The sequence below is a fragment of the Pelophylax lessonae genome (genome assembly GCF_965119305.1).
Source record: "Pelophylax lessonae genome assembly, chromosome: 5".
Taxonomy (NCBI): domain Eukaryota; kingdom Metazoa; phylum Chordata; class Amphibia; order Anura; family Ranidae; genus Pelophylax; species Pelophylax lessonae.
Genome location: NC_138772.1, coordinates 506,244,438 through 506,270,531, shown reverse-complemented (window position 1 = coordinate 506,270,531; position 26,094 = coordinate 506,244,438). Strand labels below are relative to the sequence as shown.

Sequence of the window (26,094 nt, the reverse complement as noted above, 5' to 3'; positions counted from 1 at the left end):
GACACAGTGGCAGTGTCTGTGCAGTCACGTGTCCCAACAGACCTCTGTGGGACTGCAAGCATTGGGATGCACAAGGCTGTGTGAATGAGGCCTTGTCAATCATTATGGCTGATGGACAGGCTTTAAGAGCCAAAGCAGAGGAAACTGAACTAGGCTTAATGCACACTATTAATGCATTTTTGTTTTTTTGGTGCATGCAACACCTGGTTGTCCCTTTACCAGCAAAACATGGCCCTGCACTGGAAGCCCAACAGCCCTTTAAAGGGAGTTTCACAAAAAAAAAAGTGGTTGTCACAATTGGGAACACCCCTGCTGTAGCCTCAAAGATTAAAAAATAGACAGAGGGCTCACCAGCCTAGTGCATTATCCTCAATTTTAAACAGCTTTATTTTGATAAAAATTCATACTCCCACACACACACATGCTTGACAAAGGCACATGAACTCAAAGATGCAATGGTGCTTTGAGACAACTGAAATGAGTCTACTAATATCAGGACAGGGTTGCCACACTTTGTACTATAGGGCTGTGTTAAACACCCCCTTAATACTGTCCTGTGTGTACATACTCTGCTGGCTGTACTGGTAGATTCTGTGCATTGTGTATATGGGCCTCCCATTTTGGTGGCCTTTAGGGTTTCTTTAGTGAGAGGTCCGTTTGGTGGGCGTGCACTCTTCTGGTGCGATGGGGGGAGTGTGGCTTCCCTTGCTACTGTGTCCCCAGTTGCAGTGTGTGTCAGGCGCTTGTAGTTAGGGCTGGGCTACAGTAAGGGCCGTAAGTGACAACAGTGAAGTGGAACACAGGACACAGCCACTCTTCCTAGTTGTAGTGGCGTGCATTCCAGCTGCTCTGAAGCCCTGCCACCTTGTGAGACCCCCACGGATCGCCCCTGGATGAGGTAGATGCCCAAAGCACCCCCTGGCCAAATTGTATCTCTATCATGGCTGGCTATAGACACCATTGGGCGGCAGACCTCACAGATTTCAGTCTCCCCCTTTTGAGGGGGATGCATAATCTGTGGGCACTTATCTTCATATACATCCCCCTCCATGATATTCAAGGGTAAGATTACTCATGGCACCAATGTGTTGTGTTTTATAAGTTTCCTTATGGTGTTATGACTGTCCTTACTGACTATGCTTTGAGGTTGCATGGCAACGCTGCGTGGGTTGATACCATGGGAATGCACACCCACTAAGGAGGGGGCTAGTCCTTGATTACACCCCCTTTTTATGTTTGGTTTTATAAATATTGAGGAAGAGGCGAGGCCTCGAAATGCGTCAGTTAACATCACATCTGTTATGCGTGACTCTGGATGCTATAGTTGCGTTTATGTGCCTTTTGTCAAGCATATGTTTGTGTGTATGAATTTTTATCAAAGCCGTTTATATTGAGGATAATGCACTAGGCCGGTGCACCCTCTGTTTATTTCTTCTAGTGTATCCTGACATCCCCAGTTTTGAGAGGGCAGCATGGTGGCAGTTATCCAGATTTGACTAGAGTAAGAGCCTAGACTAGCGTTACCTCTGTGGGGCCCACCTCTAAGCGCAGGAGAGGTGTGTTGTACTACTTGTAGTCTCTAAGACCCTGTTGTCGCTCATGCTTTAGACCCTCCTATTCTATAGGTCCATTGATATGATAGACTGCATATCTGGCAGACAGGAATGTGAAGGGGGCAGGAAGAGGTTTTTAGGGTTCTAACACTATCAGGAAGTACCGCAGCCTTGCCCATCAGAATGGCCCAAGATTTGACACTTGAAACAGACAGTGGGTGGCTGACCCTTAGCGCTGGGGCCGGGATGAAGGTTGGATTCATGGGGTCAATAGGGAAATTCTAACCTCTGAGAGTCTCCTTAATGATGGAATCGATGTTGGCAGTGTTAATACAAAGTTATTTACCTACTAGTCCCAGTGTGGGGGGTGGCTTAACTTTTGGCTGGGATTTGAAGAACCTCTGAAGCAACATATTGTCTCAGTAAGACCAGCTGTGCCCAAAGAAATGAAAAAAGGTCATTTGGTAAAAATATTCTGCAGGCTTGTGATTAAAACTTAGCATGAATCAAATACCGAAAAACAAAGCTCTTATACGAAAACATTTTAAACTTTTTTTTTTTTTGTTCTGATACCGGTGGTTTTGGCGGAAATTTCAGATATATACAATGTCTCACATGTTCGCTCTTAGTCTTTTTTTTTTTTTTTCCTGTACACAGTCCGACAGCAGTGGACTCTTCAGACCCTAGAAAAATAACATTTCCAAATCCAGTGTGGTCCCCTAACTTAATTTATGTTTTTAAAACGATGTATCACACTATTCCTTTTATTATAATGTAAAATAAAGAAAAAAAGCTTTAAGCACGCCTTTTTGTTTTCTATTTGACGTGCCTCAGAAACCAGTTTTTCCTTTTGTATAAAGAGAAATTGTAGATAACATGGATGTTCTAAATCTAGAAATTAATCTGTTACTTGTCACATTTTAGTCAGTTTTCATTGCTTCTTGAGAATAATTGTTCATGAAAATAGATGATATGCTGTGTTATGTATAACTTTTCTAATAAAATGTCTTGATCTTTACCTTGTGTAATGTGTAATATTTGATGTGAATGCTGGACAGTAAAGCTCAAGAAAGGAAAGTTTTTTTTTTTTTTTCTGTTTAAATGTCTAAACATGACAGCGCCTTTTACTGTGCCTGCAGCGCTCGAAAACTGTCCCGTGCTGAGATAGTTTTCCGACGGGCAAAGCTAATTCTTTTGCTCTAGCTCAGCATGCTGTGTCAGTCTGCTGTAGAAAAGACTAGCTCTCAGCAGTGGTCCTTCTAGGCAACAAATGCCAAGATAAAGAATCTTCAGTGTATCTGCATTTTTTAGAAAACTACCATTTGGCTAAAACGGCAGTAAAATTGTATATTTAAAAATAAAATATTTTTTTTTGCAATCCAGGAACATGTGCAAGTACATTTTATTTTGTTTGATACGGGACACAGGAATTCTTCAACCTCCAAAGGCATTCTGGAAGGTTAATTGGCTCCTATCTAAATTGGCCCTAGTATGTGTATGTATGAGTGTGAGTTAGGGACCTTGGATTGTAAGCTCCTTGAGGGCAGGGACTGATGTGAATGTACCATATACAGTGGGGAAAAGAATTTGATCCCCTGCAGATTTTGTAAGTTTGCCCACATAACAAGGAAATGAGAGGTTCTAGAATTTTCATCATAGGTGTATTTTAAATGATAGAGACAGAATATTAACCAAAAATTAAAAATAACAGGATACAAATATTTTACTAACTGAACTGCAACTCAATATATAAGGATTTGATCCCCTTCTAATCAACAATAATTCTGGCTCCCATAGACTGGCTACAGTATGTGCCCATGTGTTACACAAATTAGTCCTCTCAGATTTAAGATGGGTTCGCCTAACGACAACCCGTTGTGTAAAGACACCTGTCCACAGAATCTTTCTTCCATTCACACCCACCATCATGGGCAAGACCAAAGAGCTGTCAAAGGACATCAGGGACAAGATTGTAGACCTGCACAAAGCTGGAATGAGCTACAGGACCATCAGCAAGAAGCTTGGTGAGGAGGTGACAACTGTTGAGAGCGATTATTTATTTGCAAATATACAAAATACATAACCATCAATCACCCTTGGTCTGAAGCACAATGCAGAATTTCGCCTCATGGGGTAGGGATGATCTTGAGAAAAGTGACAGATCAGCACAGAACTACATGGGAGTAGCTTGTGAATGATCTCAAGTCAGTTGGGACCACAGTTGCCAAACAAACTGTTGGTAAAACAATACGCCGCCATAGCAAGGCCCCCTCAAGAAAGCACATGTACAGGCCAATCTGAAGTTTGCCAATCAGCATCCAAATGATTCATAGAAGGATTGGGAGACAGTGCTGTGGTCAGATGAGACCAAAATGAAGTTCTTTGGCATTAACTCAACCCGCCCTGTTTGGAGGAAGAAAAATGCTTACTATGACCCTAAGAACACTATCCCTAGAGTCATGCACGGAGGTGGAAACATGCTTTCAGGCTGTTTCTATGCTGAAGATACCAGCTGTCTTTGTCCCATTGAGGGGACAAAGGACAGGGTGTGTATTGTAAAATCTTGGATGAGAACCTTCTTCCCTCGGCCAGAACACAGAAGATGGGTTGTAGATGGGACTTCCAACATGACAATGTCTCAAAAAATACCAAGGAGTGTGGGTCAAGAAGAAGCACATTAAGGTTGTCGAGTGGCCTAGCCAGTCCTTAATCCTATAGAAAATTTATGGAGGGAGCTGAAACTTTGATTTGCCAAGTGACCGCTAAGAAACCTTTAAGGATTAAGAGAAGATCTGTGGAGAATGGACTGAAAACCCAGGAACCAAATACAAGAAATGTCTTACCTCTGTGCTTGCCTACAGGGGTTTCTCCACCAAGTACCAAGTCATGTTTTGCTTGGGGTTTAAATATTTACTCACTGAACTGCAACTCAATTTATAACCTTTGTATTGTTTTTTCTGGATTTTTAGTTGATATTCCTTCTCCTTTAAAATACATCTGTGATAGAAATTATAGACCCTTCATTTCTTGAGTGGGCAAACTTACAAAAAAAATCTGCAGGGGATCAAATAACTTTAAGCGATGTATAAATTGACACAATAAAAGAACATGTAACAACTAAACCTTCGAGTTATTATGTTGCCTAATGAATCGGACAAAACGAGGCCAGTGCAGGTTAAATCATCTACAGTGCCTTGCGAAAGTATTCAGCCCCCTTGAACTTTTCAACCTTTTGCCACATTTCAGGCTTCAAACATAAAGATATAAAACTGTAATTTTTTATGAAGAATCAACAAGTGGGACACAATCATGAAGTGGAACGAAATTTATTGGATATTTCAAACTTTAACAAATAAAAAACTGAAAAATTGGGCGTGCAAAATTATTCAACCCCCTAAGTTAATACTTTGTAGCGCCACCTTTTGCTGCGATTATAGCTGTAAGTTGCTTGGGGTATGTCTCTATCAGTTTTGCACATCGAGAGACTGACATTTTTGCCCATTCCTCCTTGCAAAACGGCTCGAGCCCAGTGAGGTTGGATGGAGAGCGTTTGTGAACAGCAGTTTTCAGTTCTTTCCACAGATTCTCGATTGGATTCAGGTCTGGACTTTGACTTGGCCATTATTGTAGATTTTGCTTTGTTTTGGATCGTTGTCTTGTTGAAAGACAAATCTCCGTCCCAGTCTCAGGTCTTTTGCAGACTCCATCAGGTTTTCTTCCAGAATGGTCCTGTATTTGGCTCCATCCATCTTCCCATCAATTTTAACCATCTTCCCTGTCCCTGCTGAAGAAAAGCAGGCCCAAACCATGATGCTGCCACCACCATGTTTGACAGTGGTGTGTTCAGGGTGATGAGCTATTGCTTTTACGCCAAACATAATGTTTTGCATTGTTGCCAAAAAGTTCGATTTTGGTTTCATCTGACCAGAGCACCTTCTTCCACATGTTTGGTGTGTCTCCCAGGTGGCTTGTTGTAAACTTTAAACGACACTTTAATGGATATCTTTAAGAAATGGCTTTCTTCTTGCCACTCTTCCGTAAAGGCCAGATTTGTGCAGTATACGACTGATTGTTGTCCTATGGACAGAGTCTCCCACCTCAGCTGTAGATCTCTGCAGTTCATCCAGAGTGATCATGGGCCTCTTGGCTGCATCTCTGATCAGTCTTCTCCTTGTATGAGCTGAAAGTTTAGAGGGACGGCCAGGTCTTCGTAGATTTGCAGGGGTCTGATATTCCTTCCATTTCAATATCGCTTGCACAGTGCTCCTTGGGATGTTTAATGCTTGGGAAATCTTTTTGTATCCAAATCCGGCTTTTAACTTCTCAACAACAGTATCTCGGACCTGCCTGGTGTGTTCCTTGCTCTTCATGATGATCTCTGCGCTTTAAATGGACCTCTGAGACTATCACAGTGCAGGTGCATTTATATGGAGACTTGATTACACACAGGTGGATTCCATTTATCATCATTTGTCATTTAGGTCAACATTGGATCATTCAGAGATCCTCACTGAACTTCTGGAGAGAGTTTGCTGCACTGAAAGTAAAGGGGCTGAATAATTTTGCACGCCCAATTTTTCAGTTTTTTTATTTAACAAAGTTTGAAATATCCAATAAATTTCGTTCCACTTCATGATTGTGTCCCACTTGTTGATTCTTCACAAAAAATTAGTTTTATATCTGTTTGAAGCCTGAAATGTGGCAAAAGGTCAAAGTTCAAGGGGGCTGAATACTTTCACAAGGCACTGTGCCTCCGATTTTGTTCTAGGATAGACAAATTTTGTTTCAACTCTGCTGTTTTGAAGACCAACCTTCTTTCCCACCTCCTTGATTACTCTACATCCCTTAGCTTTGACTCTTCAATTTCAGCTGTCTAGTGCAGTCATTCTCAGCCTGCCTTTTTAAATACTGTATCTGTATCCCGCTTGATGAATTGCTGAGATGGTCTTAAAGTGACCTTTGGCCCCTGGGGAGCTTTCCAGACTCCCTTCTTGTAAAATATACCTGGAGGTTGCTTTACAGGTTCAGAAACACTGGATTTGTCCTGTCTCTGAAGACTCAATGTGTGAGCCGGTTGGTCCAAGCACCAAGAGCTATAATGTTTGCAAAGGTCTCTGGGTGCCCCCCCCCCCTTTTTCTGATGAATTTTGCTGTGGAAAGTGTCAACAATGTGGGACTGAGCACTGAAGTCATCTGCTGGGTGGAGTGTCATGCGCTTGTTCTGTGCTCTTTTCTGCCATACAGCCTTGTGGAAAAGTCTCCGAACTGCTGCACCTTGCAAAGAGCTATTTAGAACTCTAATCTTTGATCTGTTCCTGCAGTTACTAACCCTGGAGATCTGACACCCACCTGCTACCAGCTGTCCCAAGTACCTGAGGCTTTGCCTCTTACCTTGAGCATATACATTGCAATTGAAACCCATCTGATTCTAGACATAGGTCTGTACCAGGTGCTCGTTTACTTTCTACTCATGGCACAGTGCAAGCAGCCCTAAAACTAACTGATGGCACTGACCTCTCCATCCAGGAGTCATGTGCTCTCCTTAGCTCCGTAGGGTGTGGCTGGGTTCCATACCTTTTTGGTTGAGGTCTTCATGATGGTCATGCGAGATTTTATGGCCCAAGTCACCCAGTTATTTGCTGACTGTGATCGCAGAGGTTGCAATAATGCTCCTGTGCCCTCTGCCGTGTTTTTTTTTCCCCCTGATATGCCTTTAGTTTTAGAAGCTTCTCGAAACATTGACCACAGGATATTTCTGTTACTCCAGTCCTTGTCTGATAAACTTTCTCCTGAAGAGTTGGTCTTTTATTACTCCCAAATTAAAGACCACCGTTTTGGCTCTTTTTGATGTAGTGTGGACCACTGTGAAACTTTCTTTGCACCTGCTTCTCCACCTATTGCTCTATGGAGATTATAAGCATCCTTGATAAGTCAGTTGCTCATTAAGCACGCACTAGCCTTGTTTCCATTTGGTGAGGATTTTGTACAGAAGTGTACTGTTCCTACTGTGGATCTTGCCATGTCTCATCTTGGCTAGATGCTTACTGTTTTGGTGGAGGTGCACCTGTTTCCAACCAATAAATGGTAAAAAAGCCTTTTTTTTTCTTTTAGAACTGTGCTCTGGTGGTTCCTGGCTTTCACCTGATCCAGCTCTGTCGTTACTTTTATAGGTCTGCTTGGTGAAAATCCACTAAAAGCAATCTAATCACTGCTGCAGTCAACCCCTTAAAGGTGTGGATCAGATGGCTGTAGCGTTAGTACTTAGTATGCAATGGTTTGCTGGAAGCCTCTCATTTAATGCATCCTCAGCGGAAGTGTAAGAAACAGACTGCAAAGTTTTCTCCCTGTCTGTTAAAGAGGAACTCCAGGCTTCCTCCGAAAAAAATGAAGTCAACAGCTACAACATTTTTGAGCCACAATCACTGTTTTATAAATATTCCCCTTATTGTGTTTATCCTGTAGATCTGTACAAATCCCTATGTATTTTTATCACTCCAGCATTTTTCACTTTACTTAGTCTTCAGATAAGAGAAGATTACTTTCTACTGACAAGGATTTTAGAGACCCCAAAATACACTGCCCACAAAAATTAAAGGAACACTTTGAAAATACATCAGATCTCAATGGGAAAAAATATCATTCTGGATATCTATAGTGATATACCCTGGGTAATGTGTTAGGAAGAAAAGGATGCCACATCGTTTGATGGAAATTAAAATTATCACCCTACAGAGGGCTGAATTCAGACACCCCTAAAAATAAAAGTGAAAAAAAATGCAGCAGGCTTGTCCATTGTGCTGAAATGTCATCTTTTCTGAAAGTTTTTCACTAGTTTTGCATTTTGCCAGGGTCATTGTTACTACTGGTAGCATGAGGCGATACCTGGGCCCATAGAGGTTGCACAGGCAGTCCAACTCAAGGATGGCACATCAATACCTGCCATTGCCAGAAGGTTTGCTGTCTCTCCCAGCACACTCTCAAGAGCATGGAGGAGATTCCAGGAGACAGGCAGTTACTCTAGGAGAGCTGGACAGGGCAGTAGAAGGTCTTTAACCATCAGCAGGACCGGTATCTGCTCCTTTGTGCAAGGAGGAACAGGATGAGCACTACCAGAGCCCTACAAAATGACCTCCAGCAGGCCACTGGTGTGAATGTCTGACCAAACAATCAGAAACCGACTTCTTTAGGGTGGCCTGAGGTCCCAACGTCCTCTAGTGGGCCCTGTGCTCACTGCCTGGCACCACAGAGCTCGATTGGCATTTGCCATTGAACACCAGAATTGGCAGGCCTGCCACTGGTGCCCTGTGCTTTTCACATATGTGAGTAGGTTCACCCTGAGCACATGTGACAGACGTGAAAGGGTCTGGAGACGGCGTGGAGCATGTTATGCTGCCTGTAACATTGTTCAGCATGACTGGTTTGGTGGTGGGTCAGTGATGGTCTTGGGAGGCATATCTATGGAGAGACGCACAGACCTACAGGCTAGACAATGGCACCCTGACTGCCAATAGGTATCAGGATGAAATCCTTGGAACCATTGTCAGACCCTGCACTGGTGCAGTGGGTCTTGGGTTCCTCCTAGGGTACGACAATGCCCGGCCTCATGTGGCAAGAGTTTCATCCTCCAGGAACTGGCTGCAAAGAATGGATACCATTATATGGCCCCTACGCTCGCCTGACCTAAATTCTCTGGGACATTATGTTTCGGTCCATCTGACGTCGCCAGGCTGTACCTTCTGATTTTGTTTTAAAAAAGGAAAACTGGCCCAAAATGGTAAAAAAAAATAATATATATATATATTCTATTATATATTCTATTATATATATATATATATATATATATATATATTCTATTATATATATATATATATATATATATATATATATATATATATATATATAGATATCATTTTTAAACTTAAGTCCTATATTTCTCTTTCATTAAATTACTGGCACAGCTCCTGATATTCATAACCATTGGGTTATACTGCCCCCTACAGGAGTAGAACACTTGGAAGAAAATAAATCTGGCTACACCCATGGGCAGTCCCAGGGGGTATACTCCCTCTCTCTGCTATAGCCTCTGATTTTTTCTGCCTAGTCAGGAGTAAGGACCTATTTCCTCGCTGGGATCTTTGGTCCTGGCAAAAATTGTTTAGATAGAAAATGTTTTTCTCCTGGATTTTTCCCTCTGAGATCAACTGCCAGACTGGGTGACTGGCTGGATAATCTACAATATCTCACAAAAGTGAGTACACCCCTCACATTTTTGTAAATATTTTATTATAGATTTTCATGTGACAACACTGAAGAAATGACACTTTGCTACAATGTAAAGTAGTGAGTGTACAGCTTGTAAAACCATGTAGCTTTGCTGTCCCCTCAAAATAGCTCCACACACAGCCATTATTGTCTAAACTGCTGGCAACAAAAGTGAGTACACCTCTAAGTGAAAATGTCCAAATTGGGCACAAAGTGTCTATTTTGTGAGGCCACCATTATTTTCCAGCACTGCCTTAACCCTCTTGGGCATGGAGTTCACCAGAGCTTCACAGGTTGCCACTGGAGTCCTCGTCCACTCCACCATGATGACATCACAGAGCTGGTGGATGTTAGAGACCTTGTGCTCCTCTACTTTCGGTTAAGGATGCATCACAGATGCTGTCCGGCTAGGGAGGCGTCCTCGGCAAGCATTCTGCTCAAGGGATCTGGATGCTGGAAGAGTCTAGGCTCCGGATAAGTGTCTTGGAACTCTGAGCGATCACACTGTGTCTGGATCATTGGACGGATTGTCTTCAGGGTTGTCCAGTGCGCAATCGGATAATGCCACGTCTGTGGCTTGTTAATCACCAAGGGAGGACGAGAAGTGTCCAGGCGGCTCTGGAGGCAGCTGGCATTCTAAGGTGGGCAGAACGGTTCGTTCCAGCCCTCTCCACACATTCCCGGTGCAGAGGTTTGTGGCTCGGTCAAGGGATCCTCTGACAAGACGCCCTGGTGGCCCCGTGGGGTCAGTATCGTCTGATTTACGCCTTCCCTCCTCTCAAGCTTCTGCCAAGACTTCTACGCAGGTTTTAGGCAAAAGGGATTCCGGTCATCTTAGTGGCTCTGGACTGGCCTCGCTGGGTTTGGTACGCCAATCTGGTGCGGCTGGTCGCTGACGTACCTTGGCAGCTTCCTCTCAGGGAGAATCTGCTGTCCCAAGGACCGATCTTCCATCCTGCTTTACAGTCGTTGGCTTTGACGGCTTGGCTGTTGAATGCCAGGTGCTGAAGGATAGGGGGTTATCTGAGTCGGTGACTCCTACACTGTTAAAAGCTAGGAAATCTTCCACGTACAATGGTAGATCTTCCTTGAGGTAGACGTACATTGCGTGGTGTGTCTCCTGGGGTTCTTCCTCACTCCTTCTCAGTGGCTCGGATCTTCCTTCAATGGGGGGGGGGGGGGGTTGAACAGAAATTGGCTTTGAGTACATTCAAGGGCCAGGTGTCAGCTTTGGCGGTCCTCTACCAATGACATTTGGCCACAAACTCCCTGGTGTGTACCTTTCTTCAGGGTGTCCTACATTCGGTTCCTCTAGTGCGGGCTCCGTTGGCGCCTTGGGATCTTAAATTGGTGCTTTCAGTTTTACAGAAGCCTCCTTTTGAAAATATTCGGGAGATTCCCCTGCTTACGCTGTCCCAGAAGGTAGCCTTTTTAGTGGCTATCACCTCTGCGCATGAGGTGTCTGAACTGGCGGTGATATCCTGTCGTTCACCTTACCTGGTGATGCACAGGGATAAAGTGGTTCTTCGCCCCTGTCTGTCGTTCCTTCCAAAGGTTGTCTCTGATTTTCATTTGAATGAAGACCTTGGTACTGCCTTCCCTGTGTCCCAGGCCTAAACATCTGAAGGAAATTGCCTTGCATGCCTTGGATGTGGTCCGGGCAATTAGGGTGTACCTGGCCGCTACGGAGTCTTTCAAGAAGTCAGACTCTTTGTGCTCACGGATGGACCTCGAAAAGGGTTGTTCGCTTCCTCTGCGACCATTTCCAGATGGATTAGACAGACGGTGGTTCAGGCCTATTCCATCAGGGGTCAGGTTCCTCCTTTCGATGTCAAGGCGCACTCTACCAGGGCGCTTAGTGCCTTCTGGGCTATCCATCATCAGGCGTCAGTGATGCAGGTTTTTTGGCTGCAGGATTTTGCAGGCTGCGGTTTAAGAGGACCTGATCCTCTTTGAGGGTGTGTTGTTTTTTTTTTCAGGTGGGCTCCAGTTGTTTAGTTGGTTAATGTTTAGCCTTGGGAATTTTTTTGTTCCCACCCCTAATGTTTAACACTGCTTTGAGATGTCCCAATGGTTATGAATATCAGCAGCTGTGTCCATCAATAAACAAAAGAGAAAATGGGATTTTTGACTTACCGTAAAATCCATTTCTCTGATGTTCATTGATGCACACAGCACCCCACCCCCTCTGTTGAGTTATAATTCTCCTGACACTGCTTGTAACAAAACTGAGTGGGTATAGCGGAGAGATGGAGTTTACCCCCTGTAACTGCCCATGGGTGTAGCCAGAATTATTTTCTGCCTCGTGTCCTACTCCTGTAGGGGGCAGTATAGCCCAATGGTTATGAATATCAGGAGCTGTGTCTGTCAATAAACATCAGAGAAATGGATTTTACGGTATGTCAAAAATCCCATTTTTTATGCCATTGCTATGACACACCACCAAAAAAACAACAAATTTGCTAAATAAATTCTACTCCTGATGGTCGCTGATACATTAGTGTGCGTTTTGTTCTTTGTACCCATATTAAAGAGGAAGTAAACCCTCCTCTGCATGTTGTACCTATAGGTAAGCCTATGATAAGGCTTACCTATAGGTACTGTAAATATCTCCTAAACATGTACTGTTTAGGAGATATTTACCTTACATGCAGCCAGCGACGTCACTGGCGCATGCGCTCTGAAGGAACGGCCGCTGGTGCTGTTCCTTCAGAGCCCCATGCCGTGACCGTCGGCTCCCACGCGCGTGCGCGGGAGTGACGTCACCGCGGCTCTGGCCAATCAGATGGCCGGATGCCGCGATCCCGGAATACGTGCGACTGGACATGTCACCCGTCATGCAGGTAAGCGGATGGCACGGCGGGGGCTCGTTCTAAGGTAAGTATTTCATAATGAGCTAGTATGCGACGCATACTAGCTCATTATGTGTTTGTCTTGCAGATTGCAAAAAAAATAAATAAATAAATTTGGGGGGTTTACAACCTCTTTAAAGCCAAGAATAATGCAATTTGTTTTCCTCTTTAAATATAGTGCCACCTAAACTGACAGTGCCAGTTCACACTATGGAACTGCCTGTGATTTACACAAGAACTTGTCCAATTCACATGCAGTTATGTGCAGTGGGATTTCAGCCCCATTCATTTTCAATTGGGTAAAATAGAATCACGCCAAAAATAGTAGATTATAGAATATTTCACCTTTTTACTAGGTTGTTATTACAAATGGTTCACATTATGGTATTATAGATGAATTTAAAGTCCACCATTTATTTATTTATTTATTGGTAAACAAGGTTTATCTTTATGGACATAATTGATTGGTGTAGACAATCTAATACCCCCTAACACACCTGGAACACACACTGATTACCAGCGCCTACTTTTTCACTTATCTACGCCAAAAATAGTGCATGCACTCAATTTTTAAACGCACTGCAATCAGGTTGCTCAGTGCTCAAATACCATGCATTCAGTGTGGGCAAGTGAACTGCTTTCGCGGTGTCTTTACTTTGCACTAACACTCGCTGCTGACCTCAAGGGCAATGTGGTTGCAAAGTAGTACAGGAAACTGGCACGGTACGTGGGTTTCCCGCACGACCTTCTAATGTGAAGGGCCCTTACACTGCAAACAATGGGGGTACAGCGCTAAATGTAAAGGTGCTACAAAAATGAAAGTGACGTGTGCTAATATGATGCCTGCAATAAATATATTATCACAGTGCCAGCAATATTAAAAGAAACCAGGTGATATGACAATAAATAAATAATAAAATCAATCTTGGAATAAATCCGACAATAATCACTCAGTGCAAGTGAAAAATATAAAGTGCATCACAGGTGTATAAATGAAAAAATACTGAAATAAGTCCATCCAGATAATCCAGTGTGCAAAAACAGCAAATAAAGTGCTTTTCTGATGCTTCCACACTGCTCGTGTGACCACCACCAACACTTATGGATAGCCTCTCACCTTAACACTGGTTCAATAAAGGCAGTGTGTAATCCCAATATCAATACTCCTTATGGAGATGTCTGAAATGCAATACTCCTTGTGAGGATGTCTGGAATGCCAGCATTTAGCTTCAGCAAATACCGATAAGCATGTAAAGAAAGTGACAGGAGATAGAATGCTCTCTGTATGGGTAAGTTTTAATGATCACGAATAATTAAAATACACTCACATAATCCGCACAATTCCCAGCTTGTGCGAGCTGATTGAACACATACAGAGCATTGCGAAAGTATTCGGCCCCCTTGAACTTTTCAACCTTTTGCCACATTTCAGGCTTCAAACATAAAGATATAAAACTGTAATTTTTTGTGAAGAATCAACAAGTGGGACACAATCATGAAGTGGAACGGAATTTATTGGATATTTCAAACTTTTTTAGCAAATAAAAAACTGAAAAATTGGGCGTGCAAAATTATTCAGCCCCCTTAAATTAATACTTTGTAGCGCCACCTTTTGCTGCGATTACAGCTGTAAGTCGCTTGGGGTAGGTTTCTATCAGTTTTGCACATCGAGAGACTGACATTTTTGCCCATTCCTCCTTGCAAAACAGCTCGAGCTCAGTGAGGTTGGATGGAGAGCGTTTGTGAACAGCAGTTTTCAGTTCTTTCCACAGATTCTCCATTGGATTCAGGTCTGGACTTTGACTTGGCCATTCTAACACCTGGATATGTTTATTTGTGAACCATTCCATTGTAGATTTTGCTTTATGTTTTGGATCATTGTCTTGTTGGAAGATAAATCTCCGTCCCAGTCTCAGGTCTTTTGCAGACTCCATCAGGTTTTCTTCCAGAATGGTCCTGTATTTGGCTCCATCCATCTTCCCATCAGTTTTAACCATTTTCCCTGTCCCTGCTGAAGAAAAGCAGGCCCAAACCAAGATGCTGCCACCACCATGTTTGACAGTGGGGATGGTGTGTTCAGGGTGATGAGCTGTATTGCTTTTACGCCAAACATAACGTTTTGCATTGTTGCCAAAAAGTTCGATTTTGGTTTCATCTGACCAGAGCACCTTCTTCCACATGTTTGGTGGGTCTCCCAGGTGGCTTGTTGTAAACTTTAAATGACACTTTTTATGGATATCTTTAAGAAATGGCTTTCTTCTTGCCACTCTTCCATAAAGGCCAGATTTGTGCAGTATACGACTGATTGTTGTCCTATGGACAGAGTCTCCCACCTCAGCTGTAGATCTCTGCAGTTCATCCAGAGTGATCATGGGCCTCTTGGCTGCATCTCTGATCAGTCTTCTCCTTGTATGAGCTGAAAGTTTAGAGGGACAGCCAGGTCTTCGTAGATTTGCAGTGGTCTGATACTCCTTCCATTTCAATATTATCGCTTGCACAGTGCTCCTTGGGATGTTTAAAGCTTGGGAAATCTTTTTGTATCCAAATCCGGCTTTAAACTTCTCCACAACAGTATCTCGGACCTGCCTGGTGTGTTCCTTGTTCTTCATGATGCTCTCTGCGCTTTAAACGGACCTCTGAGACTATCACAGTGCAGGTGCATTTATACGGAGACTTGATTACACACAGGTGGATTCTATGTATCATCATTAGTCATTTAGGTCAACATTGGATCATTCAGAGATCCTCACTGAACTTCTGGAGAGAGTTTGCTGCACTGAAAGTAAAGGGGCTGAATAATTTTGCACGCCCAATTTTTCAGTTTTTTATTTGTTTACAAAGTTTGAAATATCCAATAAATTTCATTCCACTTCATGATTGTGTCCCACTTGTTGATTCTTCACAAAAAAAATTACAGTTTTATATCTTTATGTTTGAAGCCTGAAATGTGGCAAAAGGTCTAAACGTTCAAGGGGGCAATGCACTGTACAAAAGCCTCTGGAGGGGCCGTGCTGCTGGGTCGCCACTCATCTGAGGTCTCCGCCCCTAAACGCGTTGCGTCATGACTTCCTCAGTAGGGGACTACTTACACTGCCAGTAACTGACGCTTCCACCCACTGTACACTAAGGCCCCTTTCACAGATGCAGACCGTTCATTTTGTCAGTTCAGTCACGTTATTTCAAAGAAAAAACGGAAGAAGTTTACATCCATTTTTACGTGAGTTTTTTACATCCACAAACTAGGACAGTGTTTCTCAACCTTTTTTAAGTCAAGGTACCCTTTAAAAATCACATACAATCTCGAGGCACCACATTCTAAAGTTTAAAAACTAAACAAATAGTTTTACATAATGCAGCAACAACCACACATGTAGGGCACCCAACGTTAGAGGAGATTATTTTTTCAAAGCAAACACCTTTGCACATCAGTACTGCTTAGTATTCCAATGTTTCTCTTCTCCCTTATTCAGCTAATGTGACCTCCAGCTGATGGAGAGCTGCAAACAAGGATCCTGTGCAGGTGCCCAACATCCTCCTTATCCAGCGATGATGTCATTGGTTGTTAGGACACTGACAGCTGGAGGGTTGTAACAATGAAAACTTGTGGCTTTATGTAACTAATAGACAGGCTTGACTCACCATTGGCTTGAATGCAATTTCTAGGCATTTTTGAAAAAAGGCTGAGCTAGAGTCCTTAACCACTTGGGTCGAGAAGCCATTGTTTCATGCAAAAATGGGCCATTTGTTTACATCCATTGTTTTTTTTGTCCAGTCTATTTTAACGGAAGAAAAGTAGGGCTTTGATCCGTTCCAAAAAGGCGGATGTTGACGGAAGCGGATGTAAATGGTTGATAATAATCCATGAAGATGCTCCGCACAACCGATATAGCTCATAAATCTTGTTTTTATTCAGGAAACCTCAGTGTACAAAATGCAGGTACAGTCAGTTGATGCGTTTCAGCCTACATGGCTTTAATCATAACTACAATAGAAAATGAAATTTTAAAAGTATATAGTGGCTAAAATGACAAAGGCTCCGCCTACCAATTAAATCAATTGATGGAAGTGATTGCAAAGAAACAAGACAACTGATACAATTGAAAAGGAGCCAATGAATGTGTAATGTATATGTAAAGCGCTGCATAAATTGACAGCGCTATATAAGTACCTGAAATAATAATAATATATGAGCTATAATGCTTCACAGACAGACATCACAGAAAACAATATATAATGTAAAACATGTAAATGAATAAATAAAATAACCGTATGATTGGATGGCTGTATATTGAAAGAAGAGGTGAAGGAATAATGGGCGAAAATATAATTGCACACAGAGAGGAGGAATCTGGGAAGAGAGGCAACCTATTGTACATGCAAGTCCATATCCCATCTCTCGTTTACCTCTTGGGAGATCTGATCTTTAATCTAAAAATCCACCAAAAGTTCCTCTTCCCAAAAGCCTCCTCTCAGAATTTGAGAGAGCCTCTCTATTCCCCTAAATCTAAATAAAAGGTCACCTTGGTGACAGTCACAAAAGAGCTTGTCACATTAGAAATGTTCTTGAAAATTAGATTATTCACTTACGGACCGCCCACCGTGTATTTACGTCGGCCCTTTGACGTTAAATACTGGGGTTCTGGCAGCAGATAGCTGCTAATACCCCGGTATTTTTTTTTTAAAGGGCGGGTGGTCCGCTCTAACATAACTTTATGGGCGGCTGGAGAGGTGCACCCCCTACCGCCGCTTCCCGGTTGTTTTCCCCGCTTACCGGATCCGTCGGCAGTGGGGAAAACGATCTGGTCCGCTGTCCCCTTAGGCAAGAAGTCGAGTGAGGGCAAGATGGCCCTTACTCAACTCTATGTCCTTGGAGGACCGGAGCGACCTTTTTTTCTTGGGGGGGGGGGTTTGTTTTTTTAGTGTAGATGTAAGATCTGAGGTCTTTTTGACCCCAGATCTCACATTAAAGAGCTCCTGTCATGCTTATTTCTATTACAAGGGATATTTACATTCCTTGTAATAGGAATAAAAGTGAATAAAATAAAAAAATTTAAAAGGACAGTGTAAAGATAAAATAAATAGTAAAAAAAAATTAAAGCGCCCTGTCCCCGTTAGCTTGCGTGTAGAAGTGAACGCATACGCAAGTCGCGTCCACATATGTAATCGGTGTTCAAACCACACATGTGAGGTATCGCCGCGATCGTTAGAGCGAGAGCAATAATTTGAGCCCCAGACCTTCTCTCTAAACTAGTAACCTGTAGAAATGTTTAAAATGTCGCCATTGGGGTTTTTTAAGTACCAATGTTTGATGCCATTCCACGAGCGTGTGCAACTTTGAAGCATGACATGTTGGGTATTTATTTACTCCGTGTAACATTCTTTCACATTTTGGCAAAAAATTGGGCTACCTTTACTGTTTTCTTATTTTTTAATTCTAAAAAGTGTATTTTTTCCAAAAAGATTGCGTTTGTATGACCGCTGCGCAAATACGGTGTGATAAAAAATATTGCAACAATCTCCATTTTATTCTCTAGGGTCTCTGCTTAAAAAATATATAATGTTTGGGGGTTCTAAGTAATTTTCTAGCAAAAAAAACTGATTTCAACTTGTAAGCAACAAGTGTCAGACAAAGGCCCGATCCAGAAGTGGTTAATTGTGTTGAAATAGTGTTCTCCTATTTGAGTCCTTAGGTCCCTTTCACACGGGCTTTCCAATCTGATCCGCCTGTTAGTTTTTCAGGCGGAACGGATCGGATGCTTCACGAATCTCTATGGAGCGGTGGATATCAGCGGAGACATGTTCGCTGACACCCGCTGCTATCCGATCCAATCCTGTCTGTGAAATCCGTCTGGCGGATCGGATGAGAACGGACAGGCGGTCCTTTCTTATCCGATCTCCCCATAGAGAACAGCGGGGATCTGACAGCTATGTCTCTGCACACAGAGCGGAGACGGAGCTGGAGCTGTCATCCACCTGCTCAGCGGGGATCAGCAGATCGATCCCCTGCTGAGCAGAACGGACTCTGTCGGGGGACCCTTAGGGCTCTTTCACACGGGCGATCCGATCAGATCCGCCTGTCAGTTTTTCAGGCGGATCTGATCGGATCCTCCATGCAGCTCTATGGGGCAGCGGATGTCAGCGGAGACACCTCCGCTGACACCCGCTGCCATCCGTGTCCGATCCTGTCCGTGAAATCTGGACGGATGGAAACCCTATTTTTCCATCCGTTCAGTGATCGGATCGGAAAGGATGAGAAAGGACAGGCGGTCCGCTCTCATCCGATCCCCCATAGAGGGCAGCGGGGGCTGAGACACCTCCCTCTCCGCTCTGCAAGTGGAGACGGAGCTGTCATCCGCCGGCTCAGCAGGGATCGCGGATCGATCCCCGCTGAGCAACACGGATCCGCCTATGGAGGCGGACCGTGTGAAAGAGGCCTTAGTCTTTATTTTCTTTCCGCTGACTTCTCTAGAGAAGGAATAGATACAATGTATCTTTTTCTACTGGCTAGATCAGTGTTTTTCAATCTTTTTTTAGTTGAGGCACCCTTTTATAATTAAGGACAGTCTCAAGGCACCGAATTCTAAAATGTAAAAAAGGATTCTAATCGTTTCACATTATGTGGCAGTATCAACACATGAAGAACACCCAATGTTAGAGGTGATTTATTCTTCCAAAGAAAAACTGAATTTTTGTAAAATCTTACCGTAAAATTCCTTTCTCTGAGTCCTCTGACAGTCGCCGCCCACTCATACAGTCTTCACCAATGGGTATTGACCTCTTATCCATAGGAGCAAGCTAGGCATAAGACTTGTTAAAAACAAAGTAACTTACATAGACACACCTATGGGGGCTGTCCCACTTGTCCAAAACCCCCCTGCTATCAGCCATCCTAACTCAGTTTGGTAGCAAGCAGTTAAAGTCCAAAGAACCCCAAATAGAGGGGCGGGGGCGGCGACTGTCAGAGGACTCAGAGAAAGGAATTTTACGGTAAGATTTTACAAAAATTCAGTTTTCCCTTGAGTCCTCTGACAGTCGCCGCCCACTCATACAGTCTTCACCAATGGGATGTCCCAAAGCAGTGTAGACATGAGGGGTGGGAAACGTAACCGTCATAAAGGCAACGCAGCACCCACGTCAGAGAAAAGAACCTTACGTGAACAGAAAACGGAAAATTGATATCAAATACTTACCGTAATTTTCCTTTCCTGATGGACTCCATGGCAGCATACGTTCGGGTAGGCTCCGCCTCCTCTTCTACCTCATAGGACCCCACTCCCATAAATCTTTGCTCCCTTTCAGCATCAGTGTTCTGTAACTAGCCTACTCAGGAATTGGGAGGGGACTCCTGCTGCCATGGAGTCCATCAGGAAAGGAAAATTACGGTAAGTATTTGATATCAATTTTCCGTTTTCCTGACAGACTCCATGGCAGCATACGTTCGGGAAATAACTCGCTATACACTCCCGGGTGGGAAGATACTGAACAAAGAAAACTTTAATTGGCACTGTCAACTGACAAAACTTGAACGCCAAAGTTAACTGAAGATAAAGCAGCAGGTTCAACACAGTAATGTGTAAGGAAGGTATTCACAGATGACCAAGCGGCTGCTTTGCAGATCACATCAGGCGCGACGTGTTTAGAAACTGCCCAGGATGTAGCAATGCTTCTGGTAGAATGAGCCGTAATCGCCTCTGGAGGAGCCAAGCCTTTTGCTCTATATGCCCATTGTATAGCCTGGACAATCCATGCAGCCACCGCTCTAGAAGAAGCACGTGTACCTTTCTTATTCCCATGGAGAAGAACAAACAGGAAATCCGATTGCCGGAAGGAGGATGTGGCCTCTAAGTATTGACTCAGAGTGTCTCCCACATCTAAAGGATGGACTAAGGATTCTTCATTTGTTCTGAAGGTGGGCAGAACTATCTCAGAATTTTCGTGGAAGACAGATGTAACTTTAGGGTTTGACCCCAACATAGGGATTAGGACCACCCTGTCCTGAAAAAAGGTCAGAAAAGGCTCTTTGCAGCCCAAATTGTGTATCTCTGAGACCCTCTTGGCAGAGGTGATAGCCACCAGAAATACCGTCTTCAACGTAAGCTCCCTGATGGACATGGAAGCAACCTCTTTCGAAGCAAAGAAGTCCAGGACCAATGGAAGATCCCATTTCGGGAATCTAGGTTTTCTCTGAGGCCTGAGCCTGACCGCGCCCTTAAAAAACTGTTGGATCAGTTGATGTCTTGCCCACTGAATTCCGGTGAAAGCTGAGATGGCAGAAACTTGCACCCGGAGAGAAGAGACCGAGAGGGACAGATCTAAACCAGACTGTAGGAAACTCAATACTTGCTGAATGGTAGGTGCCCCTGCTGGACCCAAATCCTGGGCTTGATGACTCAGAAACCTTGCCCAGATTCTCTCATACACTCTGTTGGTGCTAGCCCTCCTCGAGCTCATAAGAGTGGGAATCACCTCTTCTGGACATCCGAGGGCCTCCAGCCTCTCCCTCTCAAGAACCAGACCTTGAGGTGTAGACGCGCAGGGCACGGATGTAGAGTAGGCCCCTGCGATAGAAGGTCTGGCCTGAGAGGCAGAGGGATCGGATCCCTGAAGCTGAGAAGGGACAGCAGAGGAAACCAAGGCCTGTTGGGCCAGAAGGGAACTATCGCTATGACCTCTACTACCTCCATCTTCAGTCTCCGAAGGAATTGGAGTACTATTGGCACCGGTGGAAAGGCATAGGCAACTTGGAAGTTCCATCTGTCCGTGAGGGCATCCACCCCGAAGGCTCGAGGATCCCTGAACCTCGTGTAATACTTCTGAAGTTTTTTGTTGTGTAGACTCGCAAAAAGATCCACCTCCGGTGAGACTCCTAGAGACAGAACCCAATTGAACACCTCCTGATGGAGGGACCATTCGTTGTTGTCCAACAGGAATCTGGACAGGAAGTCTGCTTGCGTATTCAATATCCCCGGGACAAAGACCGCAGAAAGGTTGGCCAGGTGTTGCTGGGCCCAAGACATAATTGGATCTGTCTCCTGGAGTAGAGACATGCTGCGGGTTCCACCTTGCCTCTTGACGTATGCCACTGCCGTGGTGTTGTCCATCCTGAGTAACACTGAGGCCCCTTGAGTCAGATGGTGAAAAGCCTGGAGGGCTTTGAAGGCGGCTCGTAGCTCTAGGATGTTGGACACCACTCAGTGACTGGCAAAATTCCACCTGCCCTGTGCCACTTCTGACTGGCAGTGAGCTCCCCAGCCGGTACTGCTGGCGTCGGAGGTTATCGTCACCCACGAAACTGGAGCAATTGAGTGACAGTTGGTTAGATTTGCACGGCGTAGCCACCAAGGAAGACACCCCTTCATGAATGGTGTTAGATAAATAATCTGCGACAGGTTCTCCGTCGTCCACTGGTGGAGAAACCCCTTCTGAAAGGGTCTCAGCCTCCACATAGCCCACTTCACCATGGGTGAGGTAGCCACTAGAGTCCCTACCACCTTTAGACACTGACGAGCAGTGAGCTGGGAGGCAGCGAGGGCGAGAGCCACCCTGCTCTGAACCACTGGAATTTTCTCCTCTGGTAGAGATATGGTGCAATTCACCGTATTGAACAGTGCTCCGAGAAAGACCAGGGACTGCGTGGGCACCAGATGGCTCTTCTCCAGATTGAGAATCCACCCGAACTCTTGAAGAGTATGAATCACCTGCTCCAGATGTAGCAGTAGCTGGGACCTGTCCTGGGACAGAAGAAGGAGATCGTCCAGGTAATGATGTAATCTGATACCTCTGGTTCTGATGAGAGCCACGATTGCCAATAGCGTCTTGGAGAAGGTGCGAGGCGAAGTCGAGAACCCAAAGGGAAGACATGTAAATTGCATGTGGACATGATTGACAGCAAATCGGAGAAACCGATGATATTCTTTTGCCACAGGAACGTGGAAGTACGCATCTTTTAGGTCTATTGATGCCAACCAATCTCCTGGGAGAACCGAGTGCTGTATTGTAATTAGGGACTCCATCTTGAATCTCTCTCGACGTATCGATCTGTTGAGATAAGTTAGATCTATTACCGGTCGCCAAGTGCCGTTCTTTTTCTGGACAAGAAAAAGAGGCGAATATACTCCTTGACCCCTTTCCTCTTCGGGAACTAGAACGACAGCTCGTTGATCCAGTAGGGTATCTACATAACTGAGAAGAACCTTCTTCTTTTCTGCTGCAGGAGGAAGGGAAGTTGCGACGAACCTGGGTTTGGGAACGTTGTTGAACATCCAAGAGTACCCTTGCGACACAACACTCAGAACCCAGGGATCCTGGATCGAGGCCGCCCAGACGTTCCGAAATTGGAGCAACCTGGCCCCTACCGGAACAGACTGGACCGGACCAACCTCAAAAGGATTTGGTGGCCTCCCGGTCACTGGACGAAGAGCCCTTGGGGCCTTTCTGGAAGGAGGACTGTCTTGACTTCCAGCTTCTCCCATAGGATTTACCTGGTTTGTAGCTGCGCGCTTCCCTAGAACGATTAGCGTTTTGCCTCCTTGGAAAAGAGCGTTTCTGATTGTTTGGGCGTTTGTCCTGGGGAAGGAACCCAGATTTTCCACCCGTGGCCCGGGTTATTGCTGCATCTAGTTTATTCCCCAAAGAGGGAAGACCCCTCAAAGGGAATCCTACACCAAGCCTGTTTAGAGGCAGCATCGACAACCCAGGGCCGAAGCCAAAGGGCACGTTTTGCCGTAACAGAGGCCAGCATAACCCGGGCCAAAAGGCGAATAGTATCTAGGGAAGCCTCCCCCAAGAAGCCCGCGACCATCTTCAGCTCCTGTATAGGAGAACTTTGGAGCACTTCCTCCGAAACTCCTCCAAGAGTATCTTCAAGGGCATTAACCCAAACCTCCATAGCCTTGGAAATTGTAGCCAAAGCCATTGCTGGTTTACAGGCCATGCCAGCCGATAGGTATGCTCGCTTAAGATCAGCGTCAATCCTTCGATCCAAAGGATCTCTAAATGATGCTGTATCCTCCATTGGGAGAGTGACGTGTTTCGCCAGACGCATCACTGCTGCGTCCACACTAGGGGATGACTCCAAGTATTTCACCTTATCCTGTTTAAAAGGATAGAGCTTCGCTACTTTAGTGGTCATGGAATTTTTCCTTTCCACTTTGCTCCATTCTTCCGACATTATGTCTCCCAGTTCCTCTAGAAATGGGAAATTTAAACGCTCTTTGCATAACTGCTTGAAATATTTCTTCTGCTTAGGAGAAGAGACAGCAGGATCCTCCCAGTCAAGGGCCTCTCTCACCGCTTTAACTAACGGAGACACGAGGGCAAATTCAAATCCAGTACCGGAGTCATCCGAATCGGAGTCGGACTCAGACGGGAGGATAGATGTATGGCTGGGTTGGGAGGACTCAAACGGATCCTGAACCGACAAATCTCTGTCAGGAGAGCGTGACCGACCTGCAGAAGTGCTTGGCTTATGTAATTCAGCAAGAGAGTCCTTTAAAACTCTGCGTACCACCTCCTCAATATGTTTGTCCGTTTTTTCCCTTTCACCCGTAGCTTGGGTATAACAGGGTTTGCACAAAGAGGAACCGTCTGGTATCAGGGTACGGCAACCCCAGCATTTTTTCCCCTGCGGGCGTTCTGAGCTGCCATGGTGCGAGGAGGAATGGTGCTCACGTCCCCTGCTGTGGGAGGAGCTGCGCTTAGACTTAGATGAGGAGCGCTGGTGTTGCGTATTTGCATGACTGTCTTCGCTGCGTGTGCGGGGCTGTTGATCAGACCTAAGAGAGCTGAGACAGACATATACAACAAGCCATAAGAAAGATGAAAGAAAAACAGACATTAAAGCTGATAAAACCAGCACATACCTAGAAAGAGCAGGCTGGCCACTAGGGGGCGGCGATGAGTCCATTGCTCCAGTAAACTCAATGGTGCACTATTTAGAGATAGGAATCCTGATAGGAAGAGGACATAACATCAGACCCATCTACCCAGAAGCAAAACCCCCAGAGGATGGAACCTTCTTACCTTGACTACAGGACCGGAGTCTGGGGGAGGCTACCGATATGCCGACCTTCCCGCCAGCTCCGGTCTAATTCTGAGTTTAAATAGGCCGCCAGGCCGTGACCCGCCATATTGCGCAACCGCGCGTGACGTCAGACCGCACCACTGCGCATGCGCGACGACTCCGAAACTCGGAGCGTACTGCGCATGCCCAGAAGTGCCGAACAACCCGGAAGTCGCGGCAAAGACCGTGGCGGCGGCCAAGAAGCACCATAAGTAAGTACTAAGCCATAGAACTAACGAAACCTGAGCGATAACTGACAAAGAAACACCCTAGACACGAGCATAGCAAAAGAAAAAGTACCAAAAACGAAAGATAAGCATAATAATGAGGAAAAAGAAATGGTCCCATATAAGGGCTTACCACCCTCCGATAGCATAACCGAGTCCAGGAGACGCAACACCGGCTTGTGCCTTCAGGCAATAAAGGGCCACCCGCAGCAGCAGGGCTCTCTCGGCCAAACCACATAGCTCCAGCTAAGGGTCTCTTCCATTGCCCCCTCCATACCCCGCTAAGAGCCAGGGCTTATCGGAGACTCCAAAACTCAGTCTGCCACCGATATACAGGACCAGATATGTAGGAACATCAGACATATGTATGAGGAGGACGAAAAAAGAACACTGATGCTGAAAGGGAGCAAAGATTTATGGGAGTGGGGTCCTATGAGGTAGGAGAGGAGGCGGAGCCTACCCGAACGTATGCTGCCATGGAGTCTGTCAGGAAAGGTATCCTCTGGACAACAGAAAAAGCTCAACTGGAGCAACAACCCAGGAAAGCAAATAACAAGGGGGAAACAACCCCAATAGCCAGGGACCCGAAAAACTAGGGTCCCCCTTAAGGCACTGCCGCACACAGAACTTTGTGGCCAAGGAAGGCATCTGCCGATGCCAGAACATCAAGTTTGTAGAACTTTGAAAAGGTGTGCACTGATGACCAAGTCGCAGCCTTGCACACCTGGGCCACCAAAGCCTGATGCCGGAAGGCCCAGGACGCACTCACCGCTCTGGTAGAGTGCGCCTTGACAAGGAAGGGCGGTACCAGTTCCTTAATCGAATGAGCCTGTACAATCATCTGTCTAATCCATTTTGAAATGGTTGCCGCAGACGCAGCCATACCCTTCCGAGGTCCCTCAGGAAGGACAAAGAGAGAATCCAACTTCCGAAAGGATTCAGTGGACGACAGGTAAACCCTGATCGCCCTGACAACATCCAAGGAATGTAAAGCAAACTCCTTAGGATGTTTAGGATTCGCACAAAGCGAAGGCAAAACAATGTCCTTATTAACCGGTTGCCGACCGCCGCACCACTATATACTGCGGCGGTCAGCCCCGGGCAGGCAGAGTGACGTAGGGGTACGTCACTCGCCTGTC

At 45.0% G+C, this 26,094-nt stretch overlaps 1 long non-coding RNA gene across 1 annotated transcript in view; it reads left to right on the top strand.

Moving 5' to 3' along the window:
* The window catches only part of LOC309556979, a 462,428-nt gene that overhangs the window by 213,778 nt on the left and 222,556 nt on the right, over positions 1-26,094 (top strand). The window lies entirely within an intron of this gene.